Source organism: Calliphora vicina, chromosome 4, assembly GCF_958450345.1.
Source record: "Calliphora vicina chromosome 4, idCalVici1.1, whole genome shotgun sequence".
Taxonomy (NCBI): Eukaryota; Metazoa; Arthropoda; class Insecta; order Diptera; family Calliphoridae; genus Calliphora; species Calliphora vicina.
The window spans coordinates 119,112,209-119,137,266 of NC_088783.1; the positions used below are offsets into that span (position 1 = coordinate 119,112,209).

General features: G+C 28.9%; 1 protein-coding gene across 2 annotated transcripts in view; it reads left to right on the forward strand.

Moving 5' to 3' along the window:
* Positions 1-25,058, forward strand: part of svr (Carboxypeptidase D svr) — a 64,832-nt gene that overhangs the window by 1,519 nt on the left and 38,255 nt on the right. The gene's annotated exons all lie outside the window — the stretch shown is intronic.

Below are 25,058 nucleotides of genomic sequence, written 5' to 3' on the forward strand. Positions count from 1 at the left end.
TATTGCATTTTCTCTGCCCTTTGTTCATTTTGTATTCTTTGTCGAAAATGTTGCCCTTTTTGTATTATTTAATGAAGGAATGCAAAACTTTGAACAGTTGAGATATTTTTTCTAAAACTTTGAAGCTAAAAATTATTATCTTGTTCTGAAAATTTTGCCTTTTTAGTGCTTAAGGGGGTTTCTGAAAAAAAATTTGAGTTGTTTTTTTTCATTGGTTTAAACAAGAATTAAATTAAATTAAATCAAATCTTAAATCTTTCTTTTCTGTCTTAAAATTTTGCCGTTTTCACAGAAAGAATGCAAAGATTTTATGTAAAAAAAGTTCAAAACATGAAAAATTTGTTGCCCCCAACTGAATGATGGCTAGAAAATTTTGCACTTTTTTGAATTTTCTGCCAAATTTTAGCCTTTCATGTTTTTTTTACTGAAAGAATGTAAAAAAGGTTCAAAATATGCAAAATTTTTTGCCCTCAACTTTTCCATGGCTAGAAAATGTTGCTTTTTTAATATTTCTGGAAAAAAATGTTGAACTTCTTACTTTTTTGTGTTAATTTCATGTTGAAATGTAAAATTGTGGATAATTTGCCACATATTTTCATAAAATATTAACATAAAAAGGTCTACAAATGTTTATTTGCCTTCAATTTTAGAGGGAAAATTTTTATTTTGGCATCTTTCTTAAAAAATCCAATAAATGTAAATTCGAAAAATATTACCGTACTTCTGCACTTTGTGTTGTGTTTTTCGAAAAAGAAAAAATGTCGAAACTTTTGATATCTTTATGAAAAATCTTAAGCGGAAAATGGAAATAAATGTGAATTCCTTGTGAATAAGCTGTAAATGTTGCCTTTTCTGCATTTTAGTATTTTAAAATTGATCATGGAGGGAAAATGTTGCCTTTTTCTTTGTTAAATATTTTTCCAGCATTTTGCCCATTTTAGTGCTCTTTTTTAAATTGGTTCAGTGAAGAAAACAAAAATGGAGTGAAAATGTTGCCTTTTCTGGAAAAATTTTGCCCGTTTAGTGTTCTTTATACAAATGGTTGGTTGAAGAACTAATGTTCATTCCCAAAAAAATATATTTTTTGATGTTGCCTTTTCTGGCAAAAATGTTGTCCTACATTTTTAGCATTTAATGCTCTATTTTAGAATAGTCTGCTGAAGAAGAAATTTTTAATTTTCCATTTTATCACCGATAAATTGGTTCTCTTATGTTTCGTTGAAGAACAAATTTTCATTCCCGAAATGTGGGAAATCATGTTGCCATTTATGGCAAACATTTTGCCCTTTAACTAGAATTTTACCCATATTAGTGCTCTATTCTAAAATGGTTTGTTGAAGAACAAATTTTTATTTGCAATTTGATCACGGATAAATTGATTATCTAATGGGGAGAAAATTTAGCTTTTCTTGCAAAAATGTTGCCTTTTTTTCTTTACAATTTTTAAAATTTTTTTATATTAAAAACGAAGGGCTTATGTAATTGCTGTACAGATCAATGAACAGCTTTGAAAAAGGGCATATAATAATTATGCCTCGTAAACAGCTTTCAAAAATGTATTTTTTGTGCAAGTGTGATCATGAAAAAGGCAACATTTTGAGACTCAGTGGGCAACATTTTATTAACGAAACAATGATTCAGGACAAACTTTATTTCAAAAGAAATGATCACACTTTCTTTTAAACAAAACCAGAAATATTTTAAAAGTAAATCTTAAATTAAATTTTGAATGAAATCATGAGTTTATACATATATGAAATGTTTGTAACTTTAAGTGCCGAATTTTGTTTATATTTTTTTAAGATTCATAACTTGTGGCGAATAATTAATTTTTCTCACGATATTGTTTGGTTTATTTTGCTAACAATTTCACTAATGAATGAATGATTTCGTGACCTAACTCCATTTATTTTATATAATATGTAATTTGCAAACGTGATATGTGAATAATTAGTTAGTTAATTTATGAATTAAATTAAGATTTTTGTGGTTTAAATTAAATATGAATACCTATAACAAGTGAGAGAAAGAAAAAGTTATAAAGAAAAGTAAAAACGAAATAAAATAAATTATATTTAAGATTTCAAAATTTTTAAAATTTGCAAACAAAATTTATGTTTAAAATTGAAATAAAGATCAAGAAAAAAGAAAAAACTAGTAAGATTGCTAGATATATTGAAGTATACTTTAAGAAAAATATTACAAACTATTTTTGGTCGAAAAAAATTTGGTGAGAAAATGTAGGTGAATAAAAATTTTTTTTTAAAAAAAAATTTTTAAAAAAAAAATATTGAAAAAAAAAATTTTAAAAATATTGAAAAAAAAATGTTTTGGGAAGAATCTTTTTTTTAAAAAAAATAAGTAAATTTTTATTGAAAAAAAAAAATTTTGAAAAAAAAATGTTTTGGAAAGAATCTTGATATATTAAAGTATACTTTAAGAAAAATATTAAAAATTATTTTTGGTCGAAAAAATTTTTATGAAAAAAATATTGAAAAAAAAAATTTTGTAAAAAATATGTTTTGGAAAGAATCTTGATATATTAAAGTATACTTTAAGAAAAATATTAAAAATTATTTTTGGTCGAAAAAAATTTGGTGAGAAAATGTAGGTGAATAAAAAATTTTTTTTAAAAAAAAAATATTGAAAAAAAAAAATTTTAAAAATATTGAAAAAAAATGTTTTGGGAAGAATCTTTTTTTTAAAAAAAATTTTTATTGAAAAAAAATTTCGAAAGAATTTTGATATATTAAAGTATACTTTAAGAAAAATATTAAAAATTATTTTTGGTCGAAAAAAATTTGGTGAGAAAATGTAGGTGAATAAAAAAATTTTATTGAAAACAATATTGAAAAAAAATTTTTTATTGAAAAGAAAAAATTGTTTAAAAAAAAATTGTAAAAAAATTTTTTTGGAAAGAATCTTGATATATTAAAGTTTACTTTAAGAAAAATATTAAAAATTATTTTTGGTCGAAAAAAATTTGGTGAGAAAATGTAGGTGAATAAAAAATTTGTATTGAAAAAAATATTGAAAAAAAAAATTTTTTTTAAAAAATTTTATTGAAAAAAATATTGAAAAAAATTTTGTAAAAAAAATGTTTTGGGAAGAATCTTGATATATTAAAGTATACTTTAAGAAAAATATTAAAAATTATTTTTGGTCGAAAAAAATTTGGTGAGAAAATGTAGGTGAATAAAAAATTTTTTTTAAAAAAAAAATATTGAAAAAAAAATTTTAAAAATATTGAAAAAAAATGTTTTGGAAAGAATCTTTTTTTTAAAAAAAAAATTCGAAAGAATCTTGATATATTAAAGTATACTTTAAGAAAAATATTAAAAATTATTTTTGGTCGAAAAAATTTTTATGAAAAAAATATTGAAAAAAAAAATTTTGTAAAAAATATGTTTTGGAAAGAATCTTGATATATTAAAGTATACTTTAAGAAAAATATTAAAAATTATTTTTGGTCGAAAAAAATTTGGTGAGAAAATGTAGGTGAATAAAAAATTTTTTTTAAAAAAAAAATATTGAAAAAAAAAAATTTTAAAAATATTGAAAAAAAATGTTTTGGGAAGAATCTTTTTTTTAAAAAAAATTTTTATTGAAAAAAAATTTCGAAAGAATTTTGATATATTAAAGTATACTTTAAGAAAAATATTAAAAATTATTTTTGGTCGAAAAAAATTTGGTGAGAAAATGTAGGTGAATAAAAAAATTTTATTGAAAACAATATTGAAAAAAAATTTTTTATTGAAAAGAAAAAATTGTTTAAAAAAAAATTGTAAAAAAATTTTTTTGGAAAGAATCTTGATATATTAAAGTTTACTTTAAGAAAAATATTAAAAATTATTTTTGGTCGAAAAAAATTTGGTGTGAAAATGTAGGTGAATAAAAAATTTGTATTGAAAAAAATATTGAAAAAAAAAATTTTTTTTAAAAAATTTTATTGAAAAAAATATTGAAAAAAATTTTGTAAAAAAAATGTTTTGGGAAGAATCTTGATATATTAAAGTATACTTTAAGAAAAATATTAAAAATTATTTTTGGTCGAAAAAAATTTGGTGAGAAAATGTAGGTGAATAAAAAATTTTTTTTAAAAAAAAAATATTGAAAAAAAAATTTTAAAAATATTGAAAAAAAATGTTTTGGAAAGAATCTTTTTTTTAAAAAAAAAATTCGAAAGAATCTTGATATATTAAAGTATACTTTAAGAAAAATATTAAAAATTATTTTTGGTCGAAAAAAATTTGGAGAGAAAATGTAGGTGAATAAAAAATTTGTATTGAAAAAAAAATTTTTTTTTAAAAAATTTTATTGAAAAAAATATTGAAAAAAAATTTTTATTGAAAAGATAAAATTTTTTAAAAAAAATTTTGTAAAAAAAATGTTTTGGGAAGAATCTTGATATATTAAAGTATACTTTAAGAAAAATATTAAAAATTATTTTTGTAGGTGAATAAAAAATTTTTTTTAAAAAAAAAATATTGAAAAAAAAAATTTTAAAAATATTGAACAAAAATGTTTTGGGAAGAATCTTTTTTTTAAAAAAAATTTCGAAAGAATCTTAATATATTAAAGTATACTTTAAGAAAAATATTAAAAATTATTTTTGGTCGAAAAAAATTTGGTGAGAAAATGTAGGTAATTAAAAATTTTATTTTAAAAAATAATTTAAAAAAAAAATATTGAAAAAAAAATTTAAAAAAATTGAAAAAAAATTTTGTAAAAAAAATGTTTTGGGAAGAATCTTGATATATTAACGTATACTTTAAGAAAAATATTAAAAATTATTTTTGGTGAGAAAATGTAGGTGAGAGAATTTTATTGAAAAAAATATTGAAAAAAAAAATTTTAAAAAAGTTTTATTAAAAAACATTTTTTGGAAAGAATCTTAGTCGAAAAAAATTTTTTCCTGATAAAAATTTCGTAAAAAAAAATTGGTGAACATTTTTTTTCTCGATTTTGATGTATCAATCATATATGAAAGTTATTTTGTGACTTTGGAAAGGTGATTTTGACTTGGATAAATTACCCCGCTATCTATAGCGATCCATAATATAGATACTTTATGGGTTCGCAAATGAAAAATGTGGAAATTATATTATAACTCTGTGATTTTAACTCTGCACATTTAGCAATTTTCCTTAATTTATTACTTTTTCAAAAATGAATAAATTTTTTTTTTCAAGTTTTAAATTAATTTTAAAAAAATTTTGCAAATTTTCGTTTTATTGCATTAAGATTTAATTAATTCAAATTAAGTATTAAGATTAAATTTATGTGTTAAAAACGTTGGCAAAATTTTTGAATAAAATTTGAATAATTGAAGTAAATTAACTTGCATTTTATGCGATCTTACAAATACTTTCTTTAAATAGGTTAAAGTTTTTTTATTTATAAAATCAAAGTTACCAAATACTTCATTGAAATAAATAAACTTTTTAGAAAGTAATAAAAATTTCACATCAATCAAAAATTGTACCTAAATTAAAGCATTTCATTCATTCATTTTGAACTTACTGGTCACAAGCGTAACCTACCAACAAAATATTTAACAAAAAAGAAATGAAAGGTTGTTTTTTTTCTTCTAAATTGCCACATTTACATTTAGTGTTTGGTGTGAACCACTTTGCAGTCAATTACCTTTTTTTTTTTAGTTTACTTTTAAAACTTTTATTCTTTTTTTGTTGTTTTGTTTTATAAAACTCTTTGTTTGTATGACTCAGTAAAAGAAAAAAAGTTATAATAATAAAATATCTTATAAGAAAAAAACTTGTATTTGAATCACATGCTTTTTTTTATTATTAATTTTATATTTTAATCTACGTCTTTAGTCGATAAATATAACAACGCATTTGTTTTCATATAGTAAATGCTGTTTATACTGCTCCATATAAATAATTGAAAATCTATATGGGGTTAAAAACAATAAAATAAAACAACAACTTGATTTTGTTTTAATACAAAGAAACTTTTAATGTTTTTATTTTGTATAACACTTTTTTCTCTTGAAACTAATATAAATTTTATGCTTTTGTTATGATTTACCGGTGTTTTTTCAAGTGATTTCCTTTAGAGTTACCAAATGGGGTTAAAACAAATTATACTTTAAAATAATTTTTTTTTAAATATTTTTAGGTAAACAAAATTTAATTTTTTTTTAATTGTTTTTCAAAATTTTTTTTTTAAATTGTTTTTTAATTTTTTTTAAAATTTTTTTTTCCAAATTTTTTAAATTTTTTTTTTTTTTTAAAAAATTTATGACCAACAAATTTTTTGGTGAAAAAAAAATTCGGGTTAAAAAATATTTTTCCCGATTTTGACCCATTGTAGGTCCAACTTACTATAGCCTTATCTACATCGTTGCAATGGACTTTGAAATATCTATCATTAGATATCCATATCGTCTATATTAAAGACTTAGTAATCCAGATATAGATCAAAAATAGGTCAAAAATCGAGGTTGTCCCGGTTTTTTGCTCATATCTCCGTTAATTATGGACCGATTTTGCTGATTTTAAATAGCAAACTTCTCGAAAGCATGTCTGACAGAATTATTGAAGATTTGGATCCCGAAGATATCTGGGGTCTTCAGAAAATTGATTTCAACAGACAGACGGACATGGCTTAATCGACTCCGCTATCTATAAGGATCCAGATTATATATACTTTATAGGGTCGGAAATGAAAAATGTAGAAATTACAAACGGAATGACAAACTTATATACACATCTGCTCAAAATAATAGATACACCTAATTGGAAAAAATTTAAATGGCGGTAACATTGAAAATTTCCTCGCAAGCGTTAAGAATACATCATATTATTAAAATTTCTATCTGGCAATGTCATGTCAGTCAAAAATCTGGCAACTATTTGCTTTCATGTTGATTTTTAAAAACGAATTTATTTGAATTACAAAAAATTATTTGCTCATAAAAATAGATACACATCAGTAATTTGTAATTTGTTTATATACAATTTTTTTTTTGTGCAATTTTTTGTTCCTATTTACGTGAAACAGTAAGTATAATTTAAATTTTAGCAACAATTTTATAAAAAATAGGACTCTTTTGAAGAAAATGGGACGAAATCATCATTGTACCGAAGATGAGAAAAAAATTGTTCAAACGATGAGAAATCAAGGAAAATCATTACGGGAAATAGCAAAGAGCATAGGAAGATCTTTACATTTTGTCCAAAATGCTTTATCTAAAAAACAAAAAAGAGAAACTCGCGGTAGACCAAAGAAAACCAGTCCAGAAACAGATAGGCGGATCGTCCTTATGGTTAAAAAAGACCCTTTCATATCATCGAAAGCTATTTCTGCGGAGCTATGTAACGAAATCAGTCCACAAACAGTTCGTCGTCGTCTTTTACAAGCTAAATTGCCGGGAAGAATTGCCAGAAAAGTGCCACTAATGCGCCAAAAAATATCAAGACAAGATTAGAATTTGCTAAAGAACACTTACAATGGTCCGGGTGTGAAGGCGAAAAAAAATGGAGAAATATTTTATGGAACGACGAAACAAAAATAAATTTGTTTGGAAACGACTGCCAAAGAAATGTACGCCGACCAAAAGGAAAAGAATTCCACGTTAAATTTACAAAAAAGACGGTAAAACATGGCGGGGGAAACATAATGGTTTGGGGTTGCTTTTCATGGAATGGTGTTGGTCCGATATTCCGAATAGAAGATACCATGAATGCTAGTGGGTATAGAGACATATTGGAAAACGTAATGCTTCCATATGCATCGGAAAATATGCCATTAATATGGACATTCCAGCAGGACAACGACCCAAAACATAGTTCAAGATTAGTTAAAAACTGGTTCTTGGAGAATAACGTACCTGTTTTAAGCTGGCCCAGCCAATCCCCTGATTTAAACCCAATAGAAAACTTGTGGAGTGAATTAAAGATAAGGCTTTCGAAGGAAGTTTTCAAAAATAAAGACGATTTATGGGAGAAAACGCAAAAAATATGGTACGAGATTCCATTGGAGAAGTGTCAGAACTTGATATCCAGTATGCCCAGAAGAGTGGAGAAAGTTTTACAAAACAAAGGTGGATATACTGGATACTAGCTTTACTTTAATAATAAACTAATTTTTTTAAGATAAAATTTATTAGCTTTTGTTTAATAAGAATTTTTAAAAATGTATCTATTATTATGAGCACCAAATTTTTCGAAATTTAAGAAATTTAATTTACTTTATAATATTTATTATTAATTATGAAATATTTTGTTTTTGTTTTTTACTCTCCTTTTAACTATAAATAAAAATCGACTGAATTTTTTTTATAATTTTACAATATACCATTATTTTTTTTCGTTTTTAAAAAATAAATTTTGGTGTATCTATTATTTTGAGCAGATGTGTATACCCTTCTCACGAAGGTGAAGGGTATAAAAATGTATTTTTGGGGAAATGGGGGGATTATGGGGATCATCAATCCCACTATAGTCAGTTCTATGCCTCGGAATGACCGGAACAACTGTACAATTTTAACTAGAGGAGCAACAGCTTACGAAATTGACATTTGCAAAGTTTGTCCAAAAGGACAAATTTTGGTCCTTTTGTCTCCAGGACCTCTAGTTTCCGAGAACATGGGAATTTTATGATTTTAAGGAGTGAGATCGAAAAATTCTTAACATACATATATGTTTATAAAAAAGAAACCACTAAACTTACAGCTTTAATTTTTTTTTTATTTGATTGAAATTATTATTACAATTTACAAAAAAAATTATTTTTATAGTTTTAATCACTAGTGATGAAATTTTGAACCTTTTTCGGAAACCCTTCCATTAACGTTTTTATAGTGCTTTCTGTCACTTTGCTCGAACATGTAGTCCATCTCCGTTTAAAATCTACCACACTTTTGGACACCTTTTTTGTACTCTTCAATTCTCTTTTAACAAGAGCCCAATATCTCTCCACTGGCCTTAGCTCCGGGCAGTTTGGAGGATTTGCCTCTCTTGGTACAAATACCACATTATTGTTCTTGTACCACTCAAGGGCTTGTTTGCCATAGTGAGAGGATGCCAAGTCAGGCCAAAAATAAGTGGACACATTATGAAGTCTTATGAATGGAAGCAGCCTTTTTTGTAAACATTCCTTGATGTAAATTTCGGTATTTATAGAGCCCGTTGTAACAAATGAGTGGCTTCTTTTGCCGCAACTGCATATTGCTTGCCATACCAAGAACTTTCTGGGAAATTTTGTCTGCTTTTGGGTCCTAAACTTTTCTTCAACATTCCCTCGAGCATCAGCAACATAAAATTTTTGACCTGGAAGTTGCGAAAAATCTGCCAGAACATACGTTTCGTCATCCATTATGCAGCAAGAATATTTTTTTATAAAACTTGACTTCAATTTCCGTGCTCTGTTTTTGGCCTCTAAATTTTTAGTAGCGTTCCTGTCAGGAACTTTTTGAGCCTTGTATGTTTTTAAACCTGCATTAGCTTTAACTTTTCGTACCAAATAGTCCGAGCACTGAGCTAACCGGGCTGCTTTCCTACCGGATGTGTTGGGAGCTCTTTTGAAAATGCGTTCTATTTTTTTGGCTTTAGAAACATCATGTGGACCATTCCTTCTACCTGAACCAGGTTTTCTATCAACTGACAAGTTCTCCCGGTACTGTTTAATAACATTGGAAACAGTTTGACGGCAGACCTTTGTATGCTTGGCCAACTTTTTGTAAGACCAAGTTGGGTTTTGTTGAAAATATTTAATAATTTCAGTACGCACTTTTTTCTGGTCACTCATTTTAATCAGATTAACAAAAAAATTAATATAATTGACATTACACATAATAACTGACATGTTTTTCAAAGGTAACTTGATCAAAAAAAAATTCAAATAATACTTGGGTTAAAAAATGTAATGAAAAACGTGTGTTAAGAATTTTTCGATCTCACTCCTTATTAAAAAATATATTTTTTGGGAATTACAAGTAATCACAAATGCTGGTCCTTTTTGCCTCTTTTGCTGGTTCCAGGGCCTCTAGTTTTCGAAATCAGCTGTTATTTGGAAATAAGAGTGATCACAGATCACTTGTCCAACCGATAAAGGCAGCAGCTCTTGTTTGGGATAGTGTCAGCTTAGGAACTGTTGCTGACTCAACCATAAGAGGGTAAGTTATGTCGTCCCTTACAGACAAAGACTATGAGACCCCAAAACATCAAACCCCACAAAGCAATCACAGCGACACCGGCAAGAAAATATCTGAGATAATTTCAAATACGAAGGCATTCGGACTTCTGACAATGCAACTTCGGACTTCTAGAATGCAACCCGAACAAACAGCGTAATGTTTGTTAGAACTGAAAAAAACTGACGAGCAATTCAAGTATACAAAGTTGCAACGGATACAATGTTCTCCTAAAAGACCGCACATCAGCACGCAGGATACAACAACTCAGTCTCTCGATTTCGATACCAGAGACAAATGCTCTGAAGCTCAAGGTAGTAGAGTCAGTTCGGAGGAAACAGAGTTAGAACTCTATAATGTCTATATTACGCCACTATTAAGCTGTCATGTAATTTAGCACCCCGACATCAGTAAAACACCCCATTAGTTGGAATTGTGGAGGTATAACATTCTTCATCCACATACCTCGAATCAAAAGGTATTGCGGCAGATCAGAGTAAATGGAGTTAAAGCTCAGGCTACCGTCTCGATAACAAATATCGCTCCAGAGGGCATCTATTTATCTAAATCTCGACTCTGAAGCCCAAGGTTTTTTTTGGGATCAGATAGAGGGAAACGGAGTTAGGTTCCACATTCCGCCAGTAGTCAGCTGTCCTACAGACTACCATCACGACTTCAAGAGCCTTTTAGATGGCGATAAGCTTTTTGTCTTATGGGACTTTAACCCGTACCATTAGCTCTGACACTCTAGCCTAGAGGAAGACCAGAGAGGTGCGTTGTTGGCGTTATAGATCGTAGACAATAGTAGTTACTCTAGAATCAGGCCACTTACCATAATCGTTTGTAAATAATTTCGCTCAGCTGTATCTCGATGTCAAAAGGTTAGAAACTGTGGACAAACAAACAAATGGTTAGAGCATATGTCTTTCTCTAACCATACGAAGAAGGACCACAGGATCGCAATTTAATTTAACGATTTCACCATATCCTTATAGACTTATATCCAAGCTGATGTTGGAATACCTTAAAGAACTGGGAGATTTAAGAGATCTGCCACAGATTTGAACTTGTCAGTGGGTAGCCTGATAGGTTCATCCTAATTCTCATAATTGGAAAGAACGAGACTGACCCATAACCCCATATTCCTCTTGTCTCCTTTCGCAGACTCTTGACAATCTTCTCCTCCCCCAATTGAACCATTACCGACCACTAGATTTTCCGAGTCTCTATAAACATACGAAAAAGGACCATATAATAGCATTTAAGTTTGTAGATTTCACCATATCCGACCATGAACCATAACGACATATTATAGATCTTATATCCAAGCTGATGTTGAAACACCTTGCAGAACTTGGACACCTAAGAGAGCTGAACACAGAATTGAAACTGTCAGTGGGTAGCCTCATAGTATAGTACGGTATAGTCATCCTAATCCTCATAATTGGAAAGAACGATACTGATGAACAATCCTACAACCCAATATTCCTCTTGTCTCCTGTCGCAGACTCTTGAGGATCTTTTCCTCCCCCAACTGATCTATTATCGACAACTAGAATGTCTGAGTCTCTTTAACCATACGAAAAAGGACCATATGATAGCATTTAAGTTTGCAGATTCCACCATATCGTCATTTTATGGACCTTCTATCCAAACTGATGCTGAAACATTGGAGAGCTGACCACGATTTTGAATGTGACAGTGGGTAGCCTGATAGTATCCGGTAGATAATACGGGTTATCCTCATACTTGGGAAGGACGTTACTAAGAAACAATCCTACAATCCTACATACCGATATCCCTCTTGTCACCTGTCACAGACTCTAGAGGATCTTCTCTTCCCCCAAGTGATCCTTTACCGACCATTAGATGGTCTGAGTCTCTATAACCGTACAAAAAAGGATCACATGATAGCATGTGGTCCAACTGATCCGTTAACGACCACAAGATCGACACCAACATAGATTCGGTGAAATGCACATCACTAACCTCCATTGCCACTCAGATGTTCGCACCGGTCTTAAACCAGCAGAGTCCTTATGTAATCATGATCCTCTAGACGCTAGACTTGTAGAAGAACTTTGATAGAAGCATGGACTTTCAGACGATGTGTTGGAAATAGAAAAACCGGATAAGGACGACCCTTGAGATTCTAGGCTTGTAGAAGGCCTTTGATAGAAGGTACGATTTAGCAAAGCACGGAATTGGACCAGCACTCAGAGCATGACCTCTAATTATTCCAGGCATTGTGTTGTAAATAGGAAAATAGGTGGAGAGGATGGAGAGAGTGTAACGGGTGCAGAGAAATACAACCCTTTGCTACGACGATCTAGTGAATCAATAAAGTTTGATACGCTACTGTCACTGAAAAGCACTTTTGTTCTTCCTTGTACGCGGTCAAGTAATTCCAAAATAGACTACGAAGCTCTGGCTCATATGTGAGAGTGGAATACCCTTTAATTGAATGAATACGAATGATAAATGTTGCTATTTTCATATAAAGAATATAAAGAATTGAAAGTTTGGTATAGAAGGTCATTTAGAAACATAATAAATAAGTTAGGAGAAAGAACGAAAGATGAGATATCTCATATATATCAACTCGTGTAGTGTGATCTCTGAGGAAGCTGGTTATAAATCTGCTAAGTTATCACCGACACCCAAGCAAATAATTTTCGATAAAAATATACCATCAAGCGCCATCACTTTATTTTTGCTAAAACGGTGGATGGAACGAGATCTCCTTCCTGATGAAGAAGAAGCAAGAAGAAAGACATACTGACGGCCGCTAAGTGAATTTTTGGTCTCCCAAAACGGTCGCAGAAAGTTTAGAGGAAACTTCTATTAGGCAATACCGGAATCTCCCTTTTTCAGAATTTTCGTTAGATTAGCAAGCTTCTAACAGACAGGAAATTCATCAGGACGAAATAATGTGCTGAAAAAGTTAGCTAATGGAAGAAGAAGCGTGGAAGAGCACTCGCTAAGTGAATTTTTGGTCTACCCATAGTCAACATAACTGCAGAAAGTTTAGAGAAAACTTCTATTGGGCGAAATCTCTCTATTGAAACAGAATCTCCCTTTTTAAGAATTTCCGTTAGATTAGCAAGCTTCTAACAGATAGGAAATTCAGAAGGAAGGAGTAATGTGCTGAAAAAGTTAGCTAATGGACGAAGAAGCGTGGAAGAGCACTGTTTGAGGACCAGTGCTGGTATATCATCAGGTCAAGGAGATTTATGAGGACAGTCAAGTTTTTGCTTTGTCGGAGAGTCTTTCATGAGTCATACGTTTACATCTGGAAAATGGTAACCTGACAAATCGGTCAATTTCCACTTGAACATACAAAATCTCACTTTTTGGAACACCTTGGAGATGTGATATCCAGGAGTGAAGTTACCGTATTTGATAACGAGTAAAATGTATCGTAACTTTGAGACGATAAGCTCCATTAAAATAAAATTGCGGATATATAAACATCCATAACTGAATTCACAATTTGTTTGGCCATCTGGCCACTCTACTTAGCAAACATTTTTCGGTTCAATGGCTCTTTCATACACTTTTTTATTATAAAATTTTTATTTTAATATTTATTTTTGCTTCATTTTGTTGTAACAACTTCCGTTTCTTTATAATTTTAAGCAATTATGTGCGTGAATTTGTATGTATATTCATGTGACTGCTTAATTCACACAGATTTCATACAACTTTTACGACGAGTATGGTTGGAAAACGTGCAAACCGATAGACAAGCTTTATTTTTTTTGTTTGGTCTCTCAATATATTGGTCAAGTCCAAGTATACTCACTCGTAGTTAGAGACACTTGTGAGGTATTTGCTGTGTATGCTGCCTTGCCGCCTCTATATACAATCTCTATAGCCAAGCAAAGCACTTGACTGCTGGCTGACTGGCAATGTGGTGGTTGGAAGGCTATATTGTGGTATGGCAGACATCAAGTATCAATGTATAGAGCTGTGGCTCTTGTGGTGGCTTTTGTCGTTTATTACAATATATTGGTAATATTCTAAAATGACAAGTACGTACGTACATATGTATCTTCTTAGTTCAAGTACACTTGAAATCAATAATTGAAATTTGATTTCGTGATTCAAGTGGTGGTTTTTTGCTATTGCTTTTGTTATTATTATTATTTTTTTTTTAATTGAAGATGATGTCTTTATTAAAGCTATGAGATTTTTGAAATGAGAGGCTTTTAGGATTGCAGCTGCATAAAAGAGATTTATAGGAAAAACTGATTTAAAAAGGATCTATAGAACTGTGGCAGTAGAAGAAGGAATTGCTGAATGAAAGATCGTAACACACGCGGCAATTATGCTCAATTCTAAGCAATCATAAATTATGATTAAGCTGCCATCATAACATGGTTTGGCACAACCATAATATGATTAGGCTACGATCATATCAGCTACTTTAATGTACAGTAACTGTCAAATCTAGACTATTATGGTCCAGACAACCATGTTTAGGGCCTTGAATCTAAGCGATCACTTATTTTACTACTAAAAAATCTTTAAGAAATACATATCCTTATCTGTACATCCTTAGTAATCTTATAAAAATTAATTTTATTCAACAAAATTTATCCTAGCAACAGAATACTTTGAAATTCCAGCACGTGTAGTTGAGATATTTCATTGTCTTCTTTCATTTTTTTATTAGCATATAACCCTTCTATTTTTCATATAATTTAATTTTTTTTGTCATAACAACCCAATTATTTCTGCTACAATTACGCCCACGTTTTTTCTATTATCTTATCCTTTTTCTCTTAAACAAAGTACGTAGTTAGTAAATTCATACATCTGAATAGACACACACAATATTTGTATTATTAGTAAAATATTTATTTGTACTTTTGTTCGATGTCTGTGAATAGAATATTAATGACGTTAACAAAAAAATTATTAATATTATGTCACTTGTCAGTGACGTCCAAACATTTAACAAAATATGTACTACAAACAAATAACAATGTAATGCTAAGGATTTGGTTGTTGGTTTCGCAGAATATCGAATCTATTTTAGGACGAAATATTTTACAATATTATTTTAGCTCATAAATATTTATAGATAAGATTTGTGCATAAATTAGTTACGTTTTATATTACTTGTGTGTGTTATGGCATAATAAATTTAAAGAGACAACCTTGAATATTAATATGTCTTAACAACTGACATAGCTAGCAAAAGGTTCTTGCTGAATTAACGCAAAAAAATAGTTAAAATAAGGAGTATAGTAAAATAGAATTTAACATAATTGAGAAGGTGTTTTTAAATATAAAGTGAGAATTTAGCATAATGTTTGAAAGTTTAGATGGGTTTTTGTGGTGTATTTATAAATCAAAATTAAAAATAGGAACATTTTAAAAAGTACTAACAAAGTACCGGGTACTTTATATAGTACCGGGTACTTTATATAGTATCGGGTACTTTTTATAGTACCGGGTACTTTTTATAGTACCGGGTACTTTGTATAATACCGGGTACTTTTTATAGTACCGGGTACTTTTTATAGTACCGGGTACTTTTTATAGTACCGGGTACTTTTTATAGTACCGGGTACTTTTTATAGTACCGGGTACTTTTTATAGTACCGGGTACTTTTTATAGTACCGGGTACTTTTTATAGTACCGGGTACTTTTTATAGTACCGGGTACTTTTTATAGTACCGGGTACTTTTTATAGTACCGGGTACTTTTTATAGTACCGGGTACTTTTTATAGTACCGGGTACTTTTTATAGTACCGGGTACTTTTTATAGTACCGGGTACTTTTTATAGTACCGGGTACTTTTTATAGTACCGGGTACTTTTTATAGTACCGGGTACTTTTTATAGTACCGGGTACTTTTTATAGTACCGGGTACTTTATACAGTACCAGGTACTTTATATAGTACAGGTACTTTATATAGTACAGTTACTTTATATAGTACCCAGGTACTTAATATAGTACCCAGGTACTTTATATAGTACCCAGGTACTTTATATAGTAGCCAGGTACTTTATATAGTACCCAGGTACTTTATATAGTACCCAAGTACTTTATATAGTACCCAAGTACTTTATATAGTACCCAGGTACTTTATATAGTACCCAGGTACTTTATATAGTACCCAGGTACTTTATATAGTACCCATGTACTTTATATAGTACCCAGGTACTTTATATAGTACCCCGGTACTTTATATAGTACCCAGGTACTTTATATAGTACCCAAGTACTTTATATAGTACCCAGGTACTTTATATAGTACCCAGGTACTTTATATAGTACCCAAGTACTTTATATAGTACCCAAGTACTTTATATAGTACCCAGGTACTTTATATAGTACCCAGGTACTTTATATAGTACCCAGGTACTTTATATAGTACCCAGGTACTTTATATAGTACCCAGGTACTTTATATAGTACCCAGGTACTTTATATAGTACCCAGGTACTTTATATAGTACCCAGGTACTTTATATAGTACCCAGGTACTTTATATAGTACCCAGGTACTTTATATAGTACCCAGGTACTTTATATAGTACCCATGTACTTTATATAGTACCCAGGTACTTTATATAGCACCCAGGTACTTTATATAGTACCCAGGTACTTTATATAGTACACAGGTACTTTACATAGTACATAGGTACTTTACATAGTACCCAGGTATTTTTTTACTTTTATAGTACCGGGTACTTTTTATAGTACCAGGTACTTTATATAGTACCAGGTACTTTATATAGTACCGGGTACTTTATATAGTACCGGGTACTTTTTATAGTACCAGGTACTTTATATAGTACCAGGTACTTTATATAGTACCGGGTACTTTATATAGTACCGGGTACTTTATATAGTACCTGGTACTTTATATAGTACCTGGTACTTTATATAGTACCTGGTACTTTATATAGTACCTGGTACTTTATATAGTACCTGGTACTTTATATAGTACCTGGTACTTTATATAGTACCTGGTACTTTATATAGTACCTGGTACTTTATATAGTACCTGGTACTTTATATAGTACCTGGTACTTTATATAGTACCTGGTACTTTATATAGTACCTGGTACTTTATATAGTACCTGGTACTTTATATAGTACCAGGTACTTTATATAGTACCAGGTACTATATAAAGTACCAGGTACTATATAAAGTACCCGGTACTATATAAAGTACCCGGTACTATATAAAGTACCCGGTACTATATAAAGTACCCGGTACTATATAAAGTACCCGGTACTATATAGTACCTGGTACCAGGTACCATATAGTACCTGGTACTTTATATAGTACCTGGTACTTTATATAGTACCTGGTACTATATAAAGTACCCGGTACTATATAAAGTACCCGGTACTATATAAAGTACCCGGTACTATAAAAAGTACTCGGTACTATATAAAGTACCCGGTACTATATAAAGTACCCGGTACTATATAAAGTACCCGGTACTATATAAAGTACCCGGTACTATATAAAGTACCCGGTACTATATAAAGTACCCGGTACTATATAGTACCTGGTACCAGGTACCATATAGTACCTGGTACTTTATATAGTACCTGGTACTATATAAAGTACCAGGTACTATATAAAGTACCCGGTACTATATAAAGTACCCGGTACTATATAAAGTACCCGGTACTATATAAAGTACCCGGTACTATATAGTACCTGGTACTATATAAAGTACCAGGTACTATATAAAGTACCAGGTACTATATAAAGTACCAGGTACTACCGGGTACTTTATATAGTACCGGGTACTTTATATAGTACCGGGTACTTTATATAGTACCGGGTACTTTATATAGTACCGGGTACTTTATATAGTACCGAGTACTTTTTATAGTACCGGGTACTTTTTATAGTACCGGGTACTTTTTATAGTACCGGGTGCTTTTTATAGTACCGGGTGCTTTTTATAGTACCGGGTACTTTATATAGTACCCAGGTACTTTATATAGTACCCAGGTACTTTATATAGTACCGGGTACTTTATAGTACCGGGTACTTTATATAGTACCCAGGTACTTTATATAGTACCCAGGTACTTTATATAGTACCCAGGTACTTTATATAGTATCGGGTACTTTATATACTATTTAAAGTAATTTTAGTACGTGGTACTATTTAAAGTACCTTTAATGCCTGGAACTATTTAAAGTACTTTTGATAGAAGGCAACATTTAAAGTGCTTTCGATAGAAGTTACTATTTAAAGTTATTTTGGTAGATAGAGAGAAGATACTATTTAAAGTACTTTTGAAAGAAGGCGCTACAAATCGAATTTAAAATAGTGCCAAATACTAAAATTACTTTAAATATTACAAAATACTAAAAGTATTTAAACTGTTTTGATTTCTGAAAGTTGTTTTAAATGGTATCATATTTTAAAAGTACTTTAAATAGTACCAGGTACTAAAAGTATATTTTTTTTTCAAATTAACCTCATTCAAAGTAAAACGATTATAATAGTAATTGATACTAAAATTTTCAACTTAAAATGCAGTTAATTACTAAGAAGTACTATTTGTTAATAGTACTTGTCAAATTAATTTGGTTTATTTGTTTTTTTGAAAGCGATTGGTATTAAAATTTTAATTCTAATTACAACTAGTTGCTTAATTTCATAATTTGTTTAAATTAAATTTTAAAATTATATTTTAAAAAAAAATGTAATTAAATTGCAATTACACAAACATGTTTAATTGCAATTAATGTCATCCATCCAACAGAATATTAAAATTTTCATTTAAAACTATTTATAATAAATTTTTAATTTTCCTAACTTCATGATTGATGAATGTAGTGGTACAACAAAGTTAATAAGAAAAAATCTCTACAAAAAACCCAGTTTTGCTGAAAAAACACGCTTTTATCAGTTTAGGTTCCAAAAGGGGATTTTTTTTATAAACAAAAGAATGGAGCTAAAATAAAAGCCTGGTGTTTTGAGTTTGTCTGAGAGTTAGGTACAGTTGTTAGAGATCAGTTTTGAATGATTAAAAATTTAATTATTAAATTTAATAATTAAATTTAATAAAAAATAACCAGATTGAGAAAAAATTATTTTTTTAAAAGTACTATTTGAAGTAATTTTGGAAAAGGTACTATTTAAAATACATTTTATACTTAGTACTATTTAAAGACTTTAAAGGAAGGTATTATTGAAAGTACTGTAACAATTTACTATTTAAAGTACTTTTAGAAAATGTGCTATTTAAAGTACTGTTAGAAAAGGTACTATTTGATATACTTTTAGCATCGTACTATTTTAATTAGTGGTAATATTTGAAGTACTTTTCGAGAAGGTACTACTTAAATAATTTGTTTAAAAGTACTATTTGAAGTAATTTTGGAAAAGGTAGTATTTAATGTACTATTAGAAAATTTACTATTTAAAATACTGTTAGAAAAGCTACCATTTGAGTATTTTCATAAAAGTTCTATTTGAAGTACTTTTGTAAAAAGTACTATTTGAAGTACTTTTGTAAAAGGTACTATATTAAAACTTTTAGAAAATTTACTATTTAAAGTATTTTCAAAAAAGTACTATCTGAAGTACTTTTGAAAAAGGTAGTATTTAAAGTACTTTTTGAAAAGCTACTATTTAAATTATTCTCAAAAAAGTACTATTTGAAAAACGTTTAGTAAGTGGTACTATTTAAAGTACTTTTAGAATAAGGAACTATTAAAAGTACTTTTTGAAAATATACTATTTAAAATATTTTTAGAAAAATGTACTATTTAAAGCACTTTTCGAAAAATGTACTACTTAAAGTGCTTTTAGAAAATGTACTATTTGAGATACTTTTAGAAAACGTACTATTTTAAGTACTTTTAGAAAACGTACTATTTTAAATACTTTTAGAAAAGCTACTACTTAAAGTATTTTCAAAAAAGTACTATTTGAATACTGGATACAAAAGTACCTATTTAATGTACTTTTAGTACGTGGAGCTATTTAAAGTACCTTTAATTCGTGGTACTATTAAAAGTAGTTTTAGTACGTGGTACTATTTAAAGTACTTTTAGTACGTGGTACTATTTAAAGTACTTTTAGTATGTGTTGCTATTTAAAGTACTTTTAGTACGTGGTATTATTTACAGTACTTTTAGTATGAGGTACTATTTAAAGTACTTTTAATACGTGGTACTATTTAAAGTTCTTTTAGTGCGTGGTACTATTTAAAGTACCTTTAATACGTGGTACTATTTAAAGCACTTTTAAAAAAGTACTATTGAAAGTGCTTTTAGTACGTGGTACTATTTAAAGTACTTTTAGTACGTGGTATTATTTACAGTACTTTTAGTATGAGGTACTATTTAAAGTACTTTTAGTACGTGGTACTATTTAAAGTACTTTTAGTACGTGGTATTATTTACAGTACTTTTAGTATGAAATACTATTTAAAGTACTTTTAGTAAGTGGTACTATTTAAAGTTCTTTTAGTACGTGGTACTATTTAAAGTACTTTTAGTATGTGTTTCTATTTAAAGTACTTTTAATACCTGGTACTATTTAAAATACTTTTAGTACGTGGTATTATTTACAGTACTTTTACTATGAGGTACTATTTAAAGTACTTTTAATACGTGGTACTATTTAAAGTACTTTTAGTATGTGTTACTATTTAAAGTACTTTTAATACGTGGTACTATTTAAAGTACTTTTAGTATGTGTTACTATTTAAAGTACTTTTAAAAAAGTACTTTTAGTACGTGGTACTATTTAAAGTACCTTTAGTACGTGGTATTATTTAAAGTACTTTTAGTAAGTGGTACTATTTAAAGTTCGTTTAGTGCGTGGTACTATTTAAAATACTTTTAGTACGTGGTACTATTTACAGTACTTTTAGTATGAAATACTATTTAAAGTACTTTTAGTACGTGGTACTATTTAAAGTAATTTTAGTACGTGGTACTATTTAAAGTACCTTTAATACGTAGTACTATTTAAAGTATTTTTATTACATGGTACTATTTAAAGTACTCTTAGAAATGTGTTTTTGAAAGTACTTTTACAAAAGGTACTTTTAAAGTACATTTCGTAAATTTAATATTTGTAGTACTTTTAATATGTAGTAACATTTAAAGTACAAAAGCTACTGTTAAAAGCACTGTTTTTATCTGATATAATTTAACGTACATTTATTGTATACCTTTTTATCGTGAAAAGTACTTTTATAAACAATATTTCTATTAAGTACTTTATTGATTTTTTAGTACATTTTAATTTTTTTCTGGTACTTTTCAGATTTTTTGAAAGTAATACCATTAATTTACCAAAAAATATAGTTTTTTTGAAATAAGGTACTCTAAAGTTTAATTTTTTATGATAAATACTTGATTTACTATTTGGTACTTTTTTGAAAAAGTACTTCTTTTGCAATATTCCTCCTGCACTATGTTGGTTATATCGTAATGTCTCTCTAACACGTTTTAACAAAAAAAAATATATAATAAATTCATTTGCTTCCTTTTAACCCAACATTTGCTTTAAAAAGTAAATTTTTTGTTGCATATTATGTTGATACTCATGTTGCCACAAAAAAAACATCAAAAGTACATTCTCTTTATTCATTACAGTAGTAGTGTGCTCATAAATTCACCTCTAACCTATAAACAATAGTTTTTGTTTACAATTGTTTGTAATGTGAAGCAATGTAATCAAATAAACATACGAGTGCATGTGCAAGAATACACAAAAACAAAATATGTATAAATATATGCAACAACATCAACAACAAGACATTAATTGCAGTTTGTTTGTTGTTATTTTTGTTGTGTGCTTTGTTATTGTTTTTCTGCATTTATTACTACAAAGATATATGAGCTGTATTTAAGCTAAAGCTTTATTAACATTTACATTCTCAAATTCTGACACACTAAAAACAAAGTAAAGCTTTTTGTTAAACACGTTAAGCCCCTCTCTCTCTCTACAGCTCTTCAAACAAATTCCTATAGTAATATGAAGAAAAAGAAAACACTTTATTATACATATTTTCAATATTTAATTTAATTTTAAATTACTAATACTTATTATTCTTTATTCATGTTACTGTGTTATCAATAATAACACTATTTTTGTTTAATAATCTAGTTTATTTTATTGAAAACTCTGCCCTTTCATTGATTACTTGTTGAGATAATAGTGCTAAAAATATTGATAAGCTTTTCATACAAACATTTTATTTTTTTGCACTCAAATTAGTAAAAAAGACTCTTAACTAGAGTGAGCGAGAGAAAAAGACAGAGAGCTAAAGATTTTAATGAAAATTCAAGAGTTCAAAACTCGTTTTAGTAGTTTGTGCCATTTGCGAAATTGCAAAATAAACCTATAACAACATTTATATCTTGTTACTGCCAATAAAATAACACAAAACAAAAACAATATAACAACAACAAAAAAAATATCGATTTATGGCAGAATGTAAACAGAGAGTTTAAATGGGAATATCTCAAAAATACAAGAGGAGAAAAAGAGAGAGAGAGAGTTTGTGTGATACAGTAATAGTAAACAGTGTCATAGTTAAGTAAATACATCAACGAGGAGTGTTTAAAAAGTTTAAGGCAGATAACAAAAGTAAAATTTGAATTAAATTGATTAATTTAAACAATTTTAAAATTAAATTCAATTAAATCAAAAAGTAGCTAGTCAAAACTTGGTAATAACTTCCAATTACTGAATAACATACTTTTCAATGACTACTACATACAGTAAGCATTACTTAGAAGTGGTCATATAATGACATGTTTATTAACTGCTTATTTTCTAGTTATTTGCATGAGCATATTGTGTTTTTACTGCTAATGACTTTAAAATTTGAGACTTTAGAGTAGCGTACATTTGACTAAATGATTGAGCGACCCCACAAATTATATATATTTTGGATCGTTATAGATAGCGAAGTCGATATAACCATGTCTGTCTTTCCGTCCCTATGTTAAAATCAACTTTCCGTAGCCCCCAAATAACTTAATTGAATGATTCATACATTAATATATCGGCAATTCTTCCGGCTCGGTTGCTATTTAAAATCGGCAAAATCGGCCCACAAACGGCTGGGACCGGGACAACCTGAAATACTAAATACTAAGTCATTAATATAGACAATATGGATATCGAATGATAGATATTTCAAAGTTCATTGCAACGATGTACATATATAAGGCTATAGTAAGTTAGGTCCAACTTCAGGGAACATTTTTTTAACCCGAATTTTTTTTCACCAAATATTTTTTTTCCATAAATTATTTTTCCAAACAAAATTGAAAAAAATAATTTTGTTTAAATAAAAATATAAAAAAAAATTATTTTTAAGTATAATTTGGTGAAGGGTATTTAAGATTCTGCACAGCTGAATATAGCTCTCTTACTTGTTTAATATAAAAAGCGCTGAAATTAGTACGAGGTACTAAAAGAACTGAAATTCTTTCAAAAGTACTTTAAATATTATCTTCTATCTATCTATCAAAAGTACTTTAAATAGCACCTTCTATCGAAAGTACTTCAAATAATGCCTTCCAAAAAAATGTACTTTAAATAGTATTTTCTATTAAAATTACTTTAAATACTTCTACGTACTAAAAGTACTTTAAATAGTACCACGTACTAAAAGTACTTTAAAAAGTACCACGTACTAAAAGTACTTTAAATCGTAACACGTACCAAAAGTACTTAAAATAATACCACGTACTAAAGGTACTATTTAGTACCAAGGTACTATTTAGTACCAAGGTACTATTTAGTACCAAGGAACTATTTAGTACCAAGGTACTATTTAGTACCAAGGTACTATTTTGTACCAAGGTACTATTTTGTACCAAGGTACTATTTTGTACCAAGGTACTATTTAGTACCAAGGTACTATTTAGTACCAAGGTACTATTTAGTACCAAGGTACTATTTAGTACCAAGGTACTATTTAGTACCAAGGTACTATTTAGTACCAAGGTACTATTTAGTACCAAGGTACTATTTAGTACCAAGGTACTATTTAGTACCAAGGTACTATTTAGTACCAAGGTACTATTTAGTACCAAAGTACTATTTAGTACCAAAGTACTATTTAGTACCAAAGTACTATTTAGTACCAAGGTACTATTTAGTACCAAGGTACTATTCAGTACCAAGGTACTATTTAGTACCAAGGTACTATTTAGTACCAAGGTACTATTTAGTACCAAGGTACTATTTAGTACCAAGGTACTATTTAGTACCAAGGTACTATTTAGTACCAAGGTACTATTTAGTACCAAGGTACTATTTAGTACCAAGGTACTATTTAGTACCAAGGTACTATTTAGTACCAATGTACTATTTAGTACCAATGTACTATTTAGTACCAAGGTACTATTTAGTACCAAGGTACTATTTAGTACCAAGGTACTATTTTGTACCAAGGTACTATTTTGTACCAAGGTACTATTTTGTACCAAGGTACTATTTAGTACCAAGGTACTATTTAGTACCAAGGTACTATTTAGTACCAAGGTACTATTTAGTACCAAGGTACTATTTAGTACCAAGGTACTATTTAGTACCAAGGTACTATTTAGTACCAAGGTACTATTTAGTACCAAGGTACTATTTAGTACCAAGGTACTATTTAGTACCAAGGTACTATTTAGTACCAAGGTACTATTTAGTACCAAGGTACTATTTAGTACCAAGGTACTATTTAGTACCAAGGTACTATTTAGTACCAAGGTACTATTTAGTACCAAGGTACTATTTAGTACCAAGGTACTATTTAGTACCAAGGTACTATTTAGTACCAAGGTACTATTTAGTACCAAGGTACTATTTAGTACCAAGGTACTATTTAGTACCAAGGTACTATTTAGTACCAAGGTACTATTTAGTACCAAGGTACTAT